This window comes from Urocitellus parryii, chromosome 1 (genome assembly GCF_045843805.1).
Source record: "Urocitellus parryii isolate mUroPar1 chromosome 1, mUroPar1.hap1, whole genome shotgun sequence".
NCBI lineage: Eukaryota > Metazoa > Chordata > Mammalia > Rodentia > Sciuridae > Urocitellus > Urocitellus parryii.
In genome coordinates this window covers 247,379,730-247,397,187 of record NC_135531.1, presented here as the reverse complement: position 1 = coordinate 247,397,187, position 17,458 = coordinate 247,379,730, and the positions used below count along the sequence as shown (strand labels likewise).

At 35.8% G+C, this 17,458-nt stretch overlaps 1 protein-coding gene and 1 non-coding gene across 2 annotated transcripts in view; both read right to left on the bottom strand.

The window, feature by feature from the left end:
* The window catches only part of Plcl1 (phospholipase C like 1 (inactive)), a 333,753-nt gene that overhangs the window by 85,176 nt on the left and 231,119 nt on the right, over positions 1–17,458 (bottom strand). The window lies entirely within an intron of this gene.
* On the bottom strand, positions 16,519–16,592 carry Trnaa-ugc (transfer RNA alanine (anticodon UGC)). The gene has a single exon. It is a non-coding gene; the product is annotated as a tRNA-Ala (tRNA).

Genomic DNA, 17,458 nt, shown 5'->3' with positions numbered 1-17,458 from the left:
CATCTTAAGTGGAATGTATATATATTTAAATGTGACCGTTATATTTCTTCCTTGAAACAACTAAAGTTACAAATATGTTATTAATCATTTGTAATAAGGAGAGTGGGTAGCAATGATTGTATTCTCAAAGAACATGAGGAACAGATCTCAGATGATGGGTTTTTCTTCTTCAACATTGTTTTCTGATCTTTTGTATCTGAACTTTCAGAATCCTGACGCTAATGATTCAGAGAAATCATTCAAATTAATCAATGCTATCATACTCAGCCAGGTGACCTTTCTCTTCTCGTCACAAAGATAAGTTTGCTTGACTTTTAATAAATTCACTTTGTATTCTTGAGTTGGCTTCAGATTAGGTTATTTTTCAGGGATCTTGTTACTCTGGCACACAGTTATTACTTGTTGACCATTCACCTTTCCTTATATCTATCTACTTATCAGTCTCCTCCTTGCTTTCAGTTCTGCCTCTTACTTATCAATATCTGTCTGCACTCCATATTTATCCAGTGTATCTTTTATTGCATTTCCTGAACATAATATATTCCATAATATAGTCTCAAAATCAATGGGTAGAGCCTGAAAACATTATTTTAATAAGCCATTTCAGATGACCTTTATTATCAGGTAAGATTAGGAGGACCAGTGATATAATGCACTAAAACTTTAGGGCTCATCAGAATCACTCTTGTGAAACCTCAAATTTCTAACCCCCAAGCATAATATATACATATACTTATTTAAGTATACATGAAAAATTGAAAATTAAAAAAATGCTTAAGGTTATTAAGTAACTATACTAAAGCTTTCCAAAGGAAATATGGAATTGGTACCCAGACGTGTCTTCTCTCAAGTCTACAATCTTTTCCTCAAATCATTGGTTTCCAGCCAGTGAACTCTGGTCTTGCATCAACAGCATCAAGAATCTTATTAAAAATGCTGCAGCCTCAGCAACTCAGTGAGACCCTGTCTCTAAATAATACACAAAAAAGGTCTGGGGATGTGGCTTAGTGGTGAAGCACCGCTGAGTTCCATTCTTGGTACCCAAAACAAAAATGCTACCCTCACCCTAGATGCATTGAAGCTGAGAATGGGGTTCAGAAAATGTAGGTTCATAAGACAAAGGTGATTCTGATACACTCTAAATTTTACAGCACCGCATTACTGGTCCCAACCTTGCATGTTCATAAAAATCACCTGAAATAGCTTGTTAAAATAATGTATTTCAAGGTCTAACCCATCTGATTCAGTAGGTTGGAGGTGGGCTGCAAGGATATACGTTTTTAACAAATGATACCATCTCGCACCTCATATGGTCAGTTTGCACCAATCAGGATATTCAACTTTGTATGCTTACTGAATATTGCATTTAATTATGTGATACTTAGTTGCATAATAAGAATATCTGCATAATAAAACCATGCTTTTCCAGAATTTAAATTTTAATTATACTGTTATTTCAGAAAGAAGAAGAAAAGTATCACAAAATCAAGAAAAATAATATGGTGTCACCACTTTACAAGTTTTAAGACATACTGCTTTAGATAAGTAGTTCTAGATTATAACACAATTCCAGGGTTATGGAGATTAATATAGTTACATAGCATTGGAAGCAACTTTGGGAAAAGTCCAATACCCATTCACTGTAGAGAAATTAATAAAGCCCTATTTGCATTATAAAGGATCTCTTCCTTTAAGAAAGGATTAGTCACAACAGTCTTATACAAATCTGAAGGTTTCATAGTGTAGCTAAAACTTTTTTTAAATGCACAAATTTATCAGAAAGGATCATCTTACCATTTCAAGAAAAATAGTTGCATGCAACTGAAGCAAATAAATTACTTGAAGGACTGTTTTGGAAGAGTATGAGGCTTCGTTTTGTCTTCACTTTTATTCCTGAGCAATAGGCTCCAGAATCTCACTGGATTCTATGAGATTCACAGTTCTGGGTAATGGATTGTAGCCACAATCCAATGTACTGAGATGAAGAGGGAAACGAGCTGTCATTTATTATAGTCCAACCACTGTCATGCTCGACAGGGTGAAATATATTCTCTCTCAGTATCATGCAAAGTGTACAGAGTACAAAAGAAGAGTCAATGTATTTATTGTCCTTTATAATACACTTGCCCAGGAGGACCGCTCTGATAATTCCTAAACCAGGGTTTTCTCCTCTCCCACACCATACAATATTGAAGCCAATTTCACTGGTTCCTCTCTTCTTCCTTCTCCCACTTTCCTTCTTCAGTAACAGCCACCCCCTTCCTGCCTACCCTCTTTGCTATTGGGGGTTATTGTAGACGATTCATGTAGTTATAATCCCTTAATGATATGTGGCTGATAGCACAAATTATACTGGAAAATAGTTTTTTTGCAACCAAAGCATTTTCCAGTGTTCAAGAAAACAACAGAAATTCTTCCTGCAGGACATAAATGTATTGAAAGTAAATAACAAAGTGCAGGTTCACATTCCTTACACACACATCCATCCATGAAAGTGTCTTTCAGCAATCATTCCTTTCACATGGAATCCATTGTCACACACTGAATTCCTAATTACATGCAATCTTTTTCATGAGCAGATGGAACAAGAGTTTCACAATAGGACATTTTCAATGCTAATCATTATACTTAACTGGATCAAATTTTCAGTCCTTACTTCCAATTAGGATTTGTTCACCCCAAAAAGTAACTTACTAAGAAAGTTTCTATCTAAGTTCAATAGAGTTGATGATTTATTAGGGTGGATAAACACTTTTTGCTAATAACTGCAACATTTGATTCAGGGATAACAGTGCATAAATCTGGCACAATCCTATCAATATCCCCTATGTTCATTTTACTTAATGGTACCTTAGAGGAAGGTGATAGGAAAAATATATTTTTTCAAGTCACCTCAGAAAATAAAATCTACCACTATCTTATAACAAAGAATTTCATATTATTTTTTTAAAAAAACCAATAGTAATACAATCGTAGAAAGCTCTGCTCAATTGATTTACAAGATATAAATTTGAAGTGTTTTAAAGTTCTGTATTAAAGTTTGGGGGTTGGGGGGAAGGAAAGGAAAGAATCCACCAAGATTTCAAGAGTGTAACCTTACATTCCCATAAACTGTCTCCATGCACAAACTGACAGCATGAGGGTAACTAGTAGGACTGAAATGTTCCAACTCATCCATGACCACTGTGGCAGCTCAGTAGGAAAACTCATCTGAGACCAATTCAGCAAAGCAGTTCATTTGGGCTAGGGGTTTGTATGTCTATGCTAAATTTAACACCTATAGTGACTTATCACAGAAGTAGCTTCAAATGATGGACAAGTTCATGTGCTTTGTCAAAATTAGATGTCGAATTTTCTGCTGAATATTCAAATTGGATCCATTGTCCTTACCTTGCTCACTGAGTTAATACATTTTCTGCTGTGCAGATGGCAGTAAATTAATGGACAGAACATCAAAGATTTCACTTCTGTGTATTTAAAATGGAAAGGTAGTTTCCATTTTCTTCATTCTTAAGGAAACAGAAGTTAGAAAAGCTGACTAGTGGTCCTGAAATCCAACAGGATATTAGACACTTGTGTGCTGTCAGCAGCACATGTCACCCCTATACATGTACATAAGGAGGGGACATCCAGTCTCCATAACATTATGTGCAGGCAGACATTCTTGCCCACCCCTGATATCCCTGATACCCTCAGAGAATGGGTGTGGCAAAGTCTGGCTCTCATTCCAAAGCCCCTGACAGCCCCAGGCTCCCATGGTCACATGCTTTTCTGAAGTCCCTACAACATGAAAACTCTCATGTTGTCCTCTTTCTTCTGATCCTGTTTACCTGGGCTACCTCTACTCTAAAATGTCCCTGCATGCCAAACAACATTCAGAACCTTTCCCAATTTCCTTAGGCATCCACACATAAATAAATTTCATGGTTTTACTGAAGACTCTGGGTGTGTGTCCTCGGTGGAGGAGGGAGGGGTCTTATCTGCCAACCATTTCATTGGCTACAATCCCAGTCTCCCATTCTCTCCCAACTTTCTCCTCCCTCATTGTGAAACTACTTTCTTCCAGCTACACCCAGAATCATCAAGGTGTATTCTTTGGTGAGCAAAGTATTCCTCTTTGCCCAAATGAAATGTCTTGCCTAAATAAAAGAGATGATGTCTATCAGGCATGGTTAGTACTACACAATATATAAAACATATGATACAAAGATCAACTTTACTGGTACTATTTGGAAACCAACAGCTAATTTTCCAGAAAAAAAAAGTTCTCAATTCTCATCTGTTCTTTTCATTATAATTGCTAATACTTATCAATTGTATACATTAATGGATTTCACTGTGACATTTCCATACATACATATAAGGTAGTTTAATCATGGCCACATTCCCTTTTACCTCCTCATATCCTTCTCTTTCTTCCTTATTTCCCTGGTTCCTTTATGCTTCCCTAATAGTCTCTCTTTTACTTTCAGGTATTTTTTTTTTTAAGTTTCTACATATGAGAGAAAACATAGGTGTATTGTCTTAGTGCGCCTGGTTTTTTTTTGCTTAAAATGATGTCCTCTAGTTCCATCCATTTTCCTGAAAATGACATAATTTCATCCTTCTTTATGATTAAATAATCTCCATTGTGTACATATACCATATTTTTTTTATCCATACACCTGTTGACAGACATCTAGGCTGATTGCATATCTTGGCTATTGTGAATAGTGCCGAAGTGATATGGGCATGCAGGTATCTCTTTTATATGATGATTTCATTTTCTTAGGATATATGCCCAGGAGTGGAATAGCAAGATCATAAGGATGTTCTACTTTTAATTTTTTGAGGAATCTCCATGCTGATTTCCGTAGTGCCTATAGTAATTTACATGCCCACAAATAGCATATCTTTTTTATCATAAGTATATCTTTTCTTCCTCATCCTTGACAGCATTTTTAAAATAACATTCTGACTGGTATGAGATGGATTCTCAGTGTACTTTTGCTTTGCATTTCTCTGATGGCTAAAGATACTGAGCATTTTTCACATATACTGGCTATTTGTATCTCTTTTGAGAAGTGGCTGTTCAGATCATTTTTTGATTGAACTGCTTGGTTTGAAATGTTAAGTTTTTTCAGTTCTTTATATATTCCAGCTATTAATCTTCTCTCAGATGAATATAGCAAAGATTTTCTCTTATTCTATAGTTTATTCACCCTATTTATTGTCTCTTTGCTCTGCAGAAGCTTTTTAATTTGATACAATCCCATTAGTCAATTTTTGCTATTGTTTCCTGTGCTATTGGAGTCCTGTTCAGAAAATCATTGCCTGTGCCAACATCTTGAAGTGTTTCACCTATGTTTTCTTCAAGTAGTTTCAAAGTTACAGGTTTTACATTGAGGTCTTTGACTCCATTTTGAGTTGATTTTTGTTCCGGTTAAGACAGAGGTCTGGTTTCAATTTTCTACATGTGGTTAACCAGTTTTTCCAGCACCATTTGTTGAAGAGGCTCTTTACTCCATGTATTTTTGGCATTTTCATTAAGAATCAGTTGGCTGTAGATGTGTGGGTCTACTTCTGTACCATCTATACTAGTCCCTTAATCTGTGTGTCTGTTTTTATAACAATAACATTCCTTTTTTGTTACAATGGCTCTGTAATATATTTTGAAATTAGGTATTGTGATGCCTTTGGCATTGAGCTTTTTACTCAGAATTTTTTTTTTTTTTTGGCTATTCTGGGTCTCTTAAGGACTGTTTTTTTCTAATTCTATGGGGAATGACATTGGTATTCTGATGTGGATTGCACTGAATCCGTAGAACATTTTTGGTACTATGGCCAATTTTTTTTAATTTTTTCATTTGTTCTTATTAGTTATACATAATAGAATGTATTTTAACATATTATAAATATATGATATGAAGTATAACTTTTCATCTTCTGGTTATACGTGATGTAGAATTACATTGGTAGTGTAATCATATATGCACATAGGATAGTAAAGTCTGATTCATTCTTTTTCCTGTTCCCATCCCCCTCCCTTCCCTTCATTCCCCTTTCTCTAATCCAAAGTACTCTTATTCTTTCCTAACCACCCTCTCTCATTGTGCATCAGCATCTGCATATCGAAGAAAACATTCAGCTTTTGGTTTTGGGGGGATTGGCTTATTTCACTTGGGATGATATTCTCCAGTTCCATCCATTTACCAGCAATTGCCATAATTTCATTCTTTTTTATGGCTAATATTCCATTGTGTATATAGGTCATATTTTCTTCATTCATTCATTTGTTGAAGGGCACCTAAATTGGTTCCATAGTTTATCTATTGTCAATTGAGCTATTATAAACATTGATGTGGCTATGTCACTAAAGTATGCTGATTTTAAGTCCTTTGGGTATAAACTGAGGAGTGTCATAACTGGTCAAATGGTGGTTCCATTCCAAGTTTTCTGAGGAATCTCCATACTGCTTCTATAGTGATTGAACTAATTTACAGTCCTACCAGAAATGTAGGACACATCCTTGCCAACATTTATTGTTATTTGTATTCTTGAAAATTGCCATCTGACTGAAGTGAAATGAAATTTCAATGTAGTTTTAACTTTCATTTCTCTAACTGCTAGTGATGTTGAACATTTTTTCATATATTTGTTAACCATTTGCATTTTTTTTTCTGTGAAGTACCTATTTAGTTCCTTTGCCCATTTATTGACTGGGTTATTTTTTGGGGGGTGGGAGGTTTGAGTTCTTTATATATATCCTGGAGATTAATGCTCCATCTGAAGTGCAGGTGGCAAAGATTTTCTCCTATTTTTGTAGGCTCTTTCTTCACATTCTTGATTGTTTCTCTTTCTGTGAAGAAGCTTTTTAGTTTTATTTCATCCCATTTATTGATTTCTTGATTTTACTTTTTGCATTTTAGGAGTCTTATTAAGGAAATCAGTCCCCAAGTCAACACATGAAGATTTGGGCCTACTTATTCTTCTATTAGGCATAGGGTCTCTGTTCTAGTGCCTAAGTCTTTGACCCATTTTGAGTTTTGTGCAGGGTGAGAGATAGGAGTTTAACTTCATTTTGCTACATATGGATCCATTTTTTCCCAGCACCATTTGTTGGAGAGGCTATGTTTTCTCCAGTGTATGGTTTTGGTGCCTTTGTCTAGTATGAGATAACTGTATTTATGTGGGTTTGGCTCTGTGTCTTCTGTTCTGTATCACTGGTCTACATGTCTGTTTGGGTGCTAATACTGTGCCATTTTTGTTACTACAGCTCTGTAATATTGTGATAGCTGGTATTGTGATGCCTCCTGCCTTACTTTTCTTGCTGAGGATTGCTTTGGCTATTCTGGGTCTCTTATTTTTCCAAATGAATTTCATAACTGTTTTTTCTATTTCCATGAAGAATGTCATTGGGATTTTAGTAGGAATTGCATTAAATCTGTATAGCACTTTTGATTGATAGTGTGGCTTTTTTTTTAGTTGTAGATGGACACAATACCTTTATTTTGTTTATTTATTTTTATGTGGTGCTGAGGATCAAACCCAGTGCTTCACACGTGTGAGGCAATCTATTTACCATTTACCGCTGAGCCACAACCCCAGCCCCATTGTGGCCTTTTTGATAATGTTAATTTTGCCTATCTAAAAGCATGGGAGGTCTTTCCATCTTCCAATGTCTTCTTCGGTTTCTTTCCTTAGTGTCCTGAAGTTTTCACTATAGAGGCCTTGCATCTCTTCTGTTAGATTGATTTCCAATTTTTTTTTTTCGAGGCAACTGTGAATCGAGTATTTTTCCTAACGTCTCTTTCAGTAGATTCATCACTGATGCGTAGGAATGCAATTTATTTATGGGAGTTAATTTTATATCCTGCTGCTTTGCTGAAAGTATGGCCATTTAATGATGCTAAGTCTTTCAGTCCATGAACATGAGAGGTCTTTCTATCTTCTAGCATCTTCTTCAATTCTTTTCTTCAATGTTTTGCAGTTTTTATTGTAAAGTACTTCTTGGTTAAATTAATTTCTAAGTGTTTTAAATATTTTAAGGCCATTGTGAATGGGACTGTTTTCTTGATTTCTTTCTCAGTGACTTCATTGTTGGTGTACAGAAAAACTACTGATTTTTTAATTCTTTGTCCAGCATCCTCCATTTCAATAAATTTTAAATTAGTCACTAGAGTTATAAACTTTAAGAGGTAATCATGTTGCCATGTTTGTTCATATTTCTTGTATTTCTATATTGAATGTTAGCATACTTATTAGGATATGCATCTCTTCCACTTATTAAAGTATAAGGGCCTTCTTAGTAGACAACCTTCTCTTGACCATGTGCCCTGGGATATCAAGTGGTTAACTGTGTCGTATTTATTTAATCCCAATTGAACTTAATATGGTAACTTCCCTGTGGTTTCTTTGGTTGTAATTAGAGGACTTAGACAGAAGGCATACTGGGACTAGCAATGACTGGGGGTTTTATTTCCCCCCTTTTATTTAACAACGACAACAACAAAAACAGATAAAGAAATAAAGTAAAACCAAAAAACCAAAAAACAAAAATACAGTAACAATCACAACACCATCACCAACAGAAAAATGGGTGAAAATAATATAGAAAAAGTAAAATGTTTAAAAATAATAAGAGCAAAATTAGTTTGAAAACTAAAAGAAAGAAAAAAGAACACTTTTAATTAAAGAGAAAAAAGAAGAAAAAGGGAAAGCAAGAAAAAAGTGAAAAAGGAGGAAAATTTAATAATGAAATATTAAAAGAGAAAAATACATATGCAAACAAAAAGCAGCAATAACCAAAAAAGCATTAGTAAAAAGTAAATATTTCCTCTCGAGCAAGATGCTCAATTATGCAAACAAGAGTGAATGACTGCAACCTATTCCCCTTCAGAGCTTTGTTCCATGTCTTCTCAGGCTGTTCCCCCTTGAAAAGAGCAAAAACTGGGAGTTTTTCACTCCCTTCTTCTTCTCTTTGTTTTGATAGGCAGGTGCAGGAGTATTTTGTGACCAAAGTCAATTGGAATTCCTCTCCGCTGCCATTCATTCCAAAATAAGCTGGAGCAGAACTCAGAGTTCCCATGCAAAGATTTACTCCAGATTTACTTGGGCTGTGCCCTCCAACAGTGGGGAGAGGTTATGCAGTTGCAACTCTGTGTGCTGGGGTGGGCGCAGTGGCAGGCTCCACTAAATCCACCACCCATGACTCTGGTGTTCCAAGACTTCACTCCCACATGACTGCTTGTTCTCCCCCCCCCCCCACCCAGACTCCTGCCGCTGGCTTTTTGAAAGGTTGGGTTTAATTTAAGGAGGAAGGATCTTCTATTCTCTTACACATCATATTGTAGTTTCCCACCACTTAGGATTCTCAGTGAGTCTCTCTCAGAGGCTCTTGCCCAGGACCAAACTGACTCAAGGCAGCTGTCTGCAAGCCAGTGTAATATTATTGTTGCCGGTATGCAAGACAAGAAAACACAACCAGAGCAATAAATTTAGTTAAGATCTTCTCGTGATGGCTCCCTATTACAGAATATGCTGAGAATTATGAAGAACTTCTCCAGAGCCAGTTTGCTATGCACATCTCAGGTCTATTGTTTCACCCTTTATTTCACAATCACCCGTTTCTGGGTTTCTACAAATCTCTGTCCACTATCAAACTTCAGTGTTCTCCCACAGTCACCCACCTTGATATACAGCTAGCTGCTCTCCAGTTGTTTTAATTCTATTTCACAGAGAAGCAGGCAAGTGCTGAGTGCATGTAATCTGCCATCTTAAATTGACAATATAGTTTCCCTCCACAAATTCACTGTAAATATCATGAGGCCTGCCTAAGATAATGATTCATACTCAACTTGAGCCCGCTAAGTTCTCAGTAAACTCATTTATGCTGTCCAATCTCCTATACCAGCTTCCAGCCATATATGCACAGAGGAATTGTTCTGTTCTCCAATGCCCAGCTACTCAGTATTCTATTATTTTTAATAAATGATATTTGTTTTAGTCTTTAATTTTCTTTTTTTCATATCCTACAAACTTTCATATTTATCAATTCTCAAATGAGAAAAAACAGTTTGCCAGACCATTCTACCTAGTTTCATAGTTATATGTGTTTAAAAAAAAAAAAAAACAGAGCTTGCTAAAGCTGAAAGCTTAACTGATTCTGATGAATAAATTCAGACAAGGGTTGGGGACAGCATTCCAGATTAGGGGACCTACTTATTCAAAGGAGGTAAATGTTGCAGGGACTGCACATTGTTCAGGAGGTAGTAATTATATAACTCAGCCAGAGCTCATGCTTTATGCTGGGGGATATAGGTGATGAAAGAGAATATATTAATGACACCCACAGAGAGATGTACTCAAGATCCTCTTGTATGAGTTCCTGAGAAATAGTTAAGAAAAAGACAAAAAAGAAAGTCATATCCTGCTCTATTATCTGGGTTGTTTTTTTTGCATGAATATGTAACATGCATGGTTTCATTTCTATCTTTATTCAGCTTGGTTGAAAGAAGGGAGACACTAAAATGAAACAGAACAAATAAATAATCATATTTTTGATGATTATACTGAAATCCAAAAAGAATGGAGAATTTCTTTAATTGAGCCATAAAAGACATATATTTGGTTAAATAAAACAGCTACTTTTCAGATTGCTGTGGTATCTGCTAAAGGGATATAGAGCAACCTATTTATATAGAATATAACTAAAATATTTTACGATTTTATTACTATAAAATATTTCCTTCAAAATGAATTTTAAAAAATGCTTCAAGAAGGCAAGCAGTCTGGTAATTGAATGTGTTTAATCTTATGCAATTGTTCTTTTAATCTCTGAAAATGCTTTCTTACGATTTTACTTTAAAGTAATAAAATATTATTTCAATATATTAACCCATACAGTTAAATGAGTGTTCCTTCTTCATAGTAAATACCTCGAAAGGGCATATACTTAATTCAGGATGTAGCCTTTGCTTCAAGCAATTATTTTATTAAAAATTAAAATTTATGCAGATAGAATTATAGAAAAACAATATCAAAAAATAAAGACATAAAAAGAAAAAAAAATTCAACCAACATCACAAAATACAGATACTACTATTAATCTTTTTAACAAACATCTTTCTAGCCATTTATTTATGCACATATAAACAAAAAACAATTATAAAAAGTCATCATACTATATATGCAATTCCATAACCACTTTTTTACTTCACACTGTATCATAGATATTATTCAAAACAGATTTTAAGCCACATCATGGTCCTTCATTGAATTTAATTTTTTTCCATTTTTCATTGTTATAAACAACTCTGCAACAAACTAACTACCTTTTCAGAATACTATTTTGGAAGTGTCTTCTAGGATCAACACATATGCATCCTCAGTTTTAGGAAACTATACTTCCCTGAGTGGCTCTTCCCTTAGAAATATTCACACCTATGAAAGTCAGGTCTAGTTAATAGCAGTACCACTTTCTCAGGCCACACCTGGCTGTGACTGATGGAAGAAATTTTTTGTAAATCACTTGGAGTTCTATCCATTATATGTGTCTTTGGAGGCAGTACAATAGAGAAAAAAGAGCATAGTCTTTGAGTCAGGCAGACTATTTCTATAAGTAAATTTTTTTAGAAGTATAGCATAAATACAAAAGAATGCATCCGTTATAAAGATATACATGTATCTTTATATATATTTATATATAAAGTTATATATATATATATTATTTAAAGTAAAATCAGAGATAAAAAGAACAATTGAATAAGATCAAACACATTCAATTACCAGACTGCTTGGTTTCTCTAAGCATTTTTTAAAAATTCATTTTGAAGGAAATAGTTTATAGTATCAAAATAGTAATATATATATTTTTTCACAAAATAGAACGAATAACCAAAGTTGGTATCATTCTTTTCCTTTAATACTGCTTTTCTATTCACTATATAATCTCAGAAAAGTAAGTTCTCAGAGCCTATGAAATGTCATAATAATATTTTTTACAGGGGTACTGAGTGAATCAAAACAGAGTATCTGGTATACAAGAAAGAAATGCTAGTTTCCTCCTTATCTCTCCCCACACTGGAGAGCTCATCTTGGTCACTTCCCAACCAGTACCTCCTCTCCTCATCCCAGCACCACCAAAAGCCTGGAACATACTGTCCCCTAGACTGCTTATATTATGAACTTCTCCACTATAAAGTATGTGCTTAATAATGCTGTAGAAAAATACAATCACGTCCAGGGTTCTAATTTAGAACCACAGAATATTAACTATGAAGAGAGAGAACCTTATCTCCATTAAGAAAAGCAGTTGTTAGAATGATTCACAAGTTTGGTTCTGCTATACTTGCTACGTATATTAAAAATACAATGAAATGCAAAACTCCAATTGTTCTCACCAGAGCACCCACACACCACACACGCCAGGTGCAGAGTCAGTCAGCAGCTCAACGCGTGTTATATCCTCAAGCATAAAATTCTATTTTTATTCAAAATGCTAAAATGAAGGATTGTGGATCTCACTGAAATGGGATTTATTTTTTGCCATTGCTGCTAAAGCTGTGCAGGTGCTGAGCATGGTATCCAGGGGTCCAAATAAGAGTCATAACACCCAATATTTCAACTTGTCTGTGAGGTCTCAATCACCACTCCGGGACCACTTCACAAAGACAGATTTTAATAACATGGTAAACCAACTGCTGACAAATGCTAATAATCACAAAAGCAAATAGCACAAAATATATTTTAAAAAACAGTTGTTGTTTATCTATAAGCCAGGATTTCTATTGTGTACCTTTTTTTACATGCATGATCTTATTTTCTTCCACAGAACATCTTCATGGCACTTTTATTATCCCTGTTTTGCAGATGAAGAAACTGAGGCTTAGAGAGATTGAATAAAATGGCCTTTGCTGGGGCTGGGGTGGTGGCTCAGTGCGGGAGCACTTGCCTAGCCCGAGTGAGGCACTGGGTTCGATTCTCAGTACCACATGTAAATAAATAAAATAAAGGTCCATTGAAAACTAAAAAATATATTTTTAAAAAAATAACCTTTGCTTCCACTGATGTTTCCATGCAAAGCATTATGCTTTTTCCCTGATGTCTACAGTGATTTTACTAATCAATCTTTTTTGGGTGGGAGAATGGCTTTATATTTTAAGAATAGAGGGAAAAATTTTTTAACCAAGAGACTTCCCTAGTGAAATTTTCTGCTGCTAGAATTTGCCATTATTTTGTTTATAATTTGCAGGTAATTAACAATGGAATAAACAATATGAAGGCAGAGAAATGTTATTGAAATGATTGCTACTGTTCTTGTCCATAATAATTTTTTTTTTATTTCTCTGAATGCTTCTCATTTCAAAACTGAAACAGAGGCATCTCAGTGTAACTATTACTCAATCTGAAGCCAAGAGCAGTGGTGGAAATTTCATATGGAAATTTTAATAATCCCTTTCTCTCCAAAGCCAATTATTATTATTATTTTTCTTGCCTGGAACCAGCCCACCTCATTTGACTTCCAGCCATGAGCTTGGAGGCTGGTTGGAAAGCTGTAATGAGCAGAGGCTGCCAGCATGTCAGGTTCCATTGTGTTTGTGTGCTTGCCCATCAGGGTGATGAAACAGGGATTAGCTTCATCCTATCACTACAAATAAATGCGATTTTATGACAGCACCAGAGCTTTAGTCATTTATTAAAAAGGAAGAGAAGAGATGTAAAGGTGGCTATTCAACCATTATCAAGAAAATCTGCCTGCTCCCTGGGGTCAGCAGTTGATTTTAATTTTATATTATCTAGGTTATTGTGAGATAAAAAGGCCTTATTAATGTAAACATCAATCCAAGGAGAAGCCATTTCACCTCATTGTACTTTAGAGGGCATTACATAAATGGTTTTCTCCAACCAAACCTAATTCACTTAGTTAGGAAAAAAAAAGCAGAAAATACAAGATTGGGAAACTATAGAATAATGATGCACTTAAAATTCAAATGAACCAATTATTCAATTAGCTGGAGATTATCTAAATGTTAGATAATGTGACAGTCCAAAGACATCTGGAATAGACCCCCCCCCACTTAGCCTCCACACACAAACACACACACACAAACACACACACACACACACACACACACACACACACAGAGGCTTTGAGCAGTAGTCCTTGAGGTTTGTGAATATTATGAGTTTAAGAGTTTAAATCAATTAGTATGTGCACTTTTCAGCCCCCAAGTTTCTACAAAACAGGAAACATCGTATTTGCAGAAGGCAGGTCAGAGAACTAGCTGTTTCTTCCCAGAACCTTCGACCTGCGCAACGTGACTGAACAGTGTCTGGGAAGACAGTTTGGGAAGGGCTTCCTGTTTGTCTTCATTTATTAGACTCTTCCCTTCTTTCCCAATACATAGATGAAACATCATAAATGCCATACAATATGCTCTCTGATTTGCCAAAATGTTTTTATGTTTGTTTTCCATATGAGGTCATGTCAATATATCTAGATATTGTTTCCAAAGATGCAGAATTATTTCTCTCCCTCAGAGACAATTATTTTTCATAATGCTGAAATATATTGAGAAAGAAAGTAGATTTCAAATTGCTGGAACAATGTTGACTATCCCCCCTATGAATTACCTTAACCTTCCTGTTTTGTTTATTAAGTCTGAACTTAAAAATCGAATCCCAAACACAACCCTGCATTTCTGCAGGCCATTTGGAAGTCAATTTTTATCTCCTCCCACAACACTCCTCTTGCAAATGTTGCACGGGTAAGAAGAACAGCCTGCTCATCTCGGTTCCTTTGGTGAAGAGCTGCTGCCCAAATGGCGATGAATAGGTTCTGAGCAGCCAGTCTCCCATCCTACTCCCTGAAAAGGTTACAGAAATGGGGCTGGAGTCTGAGGCACTGGAGAGATATGTTCCAGGTCCAGCAAGCCACCAGAGGGCATTCCCTTCTAGGATACATGCTGTTCTCTTCTGTTTCCTCTGAACTTATCTTACCCTTTCCCAAGAGAGAAAAGCAACTCCAGAAATAATCCTTCATCTGAAAGACACTTAAGTGGGAAAGGCAAAGGATGCAGAGACTACGAGACTGTGAAGTTTACTGTCTATGACATGTTCTGTACCAAACACCTACTTTCTACCCCAGCCAGCTGCCCTCCCAACAGCCTGTCTCCAGTAATGGCAGTCATCACCATTGGAAATGCTGGATTTCTCCTAATGCTGGATTTCTGCCCTTTCCATAGAACCAGTCAGTGCTCTGACCCTTCCTTCTTTGAAGCATCTCTCTTTCCCTTCGACTCCTGTCACAACCAGCCTAGTCAAAGCTCTCCTCAGCTCACAGGTCCATTACTGGAATGGATTGTATTAAAAGGGGTGAAATGAGGAAAATAGAAACCACTCCATGTGTTTAAAAAAACGAGAGAGAGAATTTAATACAGGGAATTAGATAAGCAGGTGTTGGAAGAGCTGAGATGCCAAAAGAGAACGGTGAGGCAGCCCAGAGATTAGCAACAGCCACTACCACTTGTAGGCTGGAGGGACAAGGAGAGGAAGAAGTATTACCAGCACTCCGGGTCATGGAAGAAGCTGGAGTCACAGCAGGCCTGTCTTGCACAAGCTGGAACCACAAAACAAACACAGCTGCTGCACTCTCCTATGTCCCACCAGTGGCTCACATGGGTTAGATCCAGCTGGAAAACTGAGTTAGGAAATCAGCCTGGAGGGGCTGAGCCCTCAGCCACACACACAAGGGGCATGGAGACAAGGAACAGATCTGATAGTGAAATGTCCAACAACCCAGCTCCTAAGCAGAATACACTCTTAGGCGTAGTTCTCATAAGGGGTCACTGACAATTCCTATTTTACATAGTAGGAAATTCAGGCCAAGGAGAGAAGTACCAGTCAAGTGGTATGGTCAAGGCTTGACACCCTATTTCTTTTCCAAGCTTCCATTGCCTTCTCTCTCACATGTGTACTCCCTCTCTCACTGATTATATATCTGATCAATGTTTTCCTGTATTGTTGTATTTAGCTCCCCTAAATCTACAATGATTCTCCTTCTCTTAAATGAAGTTTGTTAGTTTGCAGGGTTTTTTATTTTCCTTGTGCCATATTGCTAGAAATTTGGCCATTTTATTGACTTTTTAAAAAACTCAAGTTTTCAAAATGTGATTTTATTCATGTTTTGGTTCTCAAATATATATCTTATAGTTGGTATTTCCTTGAACTTTATTACTAAAGGGGTTGCTGTGGGTTTTTTCCAGCTTCTTGATATGAGCTATGTATTTTAAATGCTTCTAGTTATATATTTTCTATGTTTTCTAGAAAGCATATTTAGAGCTATTTATCAGTTACAAATATTTCTTTAGAATTTTCTCACAAATATATGAACAGTGTTCCACTGACAATTATTTCTATTTATAATATCTTTAAAGATATTCTCTTTAGCAAAACTTGAGCAATGTTATAAAATCAGACATGATTTTGAGCTATTCTTCAGTTTTTTGTCTCCTTTTATCTTATTTTTTTGTTTGTTTTTTGTGGTACTGGGGATTGAACCCAGGGCCTTATGCATGCAAGGCAAGCACTCTACCAACTGAGCTATATCCCCAACCCTCCTTTTTATTTTTTATTGGTATATATTAATTATATAGGACATTGGATTTTATTATGGCATATTCATACATGCATATAATATAATTTGATCGATTTCACTCCCCAGTTCCTCTCCTTGCTTTCCTGTCTTTCCTCCTGATGACATCATCCTTCCTCTTTTTTTCTTTTTCAAGACATCCCCTCCCCACCCTTTTCCCTATAACTTTCACACATGAAAGAAAATATGAAAACACTTGTTCTTTCTGAGTCTGTCTTATTTCTCTTAACACTCTCTGGTTCCATCCATTTTCCTGCAAACAAAATAAGTTCATTCTTCTTCGTAGTTAATAAAACTCATTGTGTGTGTAAATTTTCTTTATCTATTCATCCATTAACAGACACTTAGGTGGATTCCATGACCTGGCTATTATGAATTGTGCTTCTATGAACATGGAATGCATATATATATCTGAAGTATGTTGTCTTTGATTATTTTAAATAAACACCAAGGAGTGGTAAGGTTGGATCATATGGTTATTTACATCGTTTGTTTTTTCAGCAACCTCCATACTAATTTTCATAGTGGCTGTCCTAATGTACAATCCCACCAACTGTGTATAAGTGTTCCTTTCCCCCACCCTACATCCTCACTAGCCCTGATTCTTGTTTATATTCTTGATGATTACATTATAACTAGAGTAGGATAGAATCTCAGTGTAGTTTTGATTTGCGTTTTCCTGATGGCTAAAGATATTGAACATTTTTTCATATAATTGTTGGCCATTTGTATTCCTCCTTGTGAGAAGTGTCTGTTTATTTCATTTGCTTATTTACTGAGTAGGTAACTTGCTTTCTTGATGTTGTTTTTTAAATTTTTTATGTA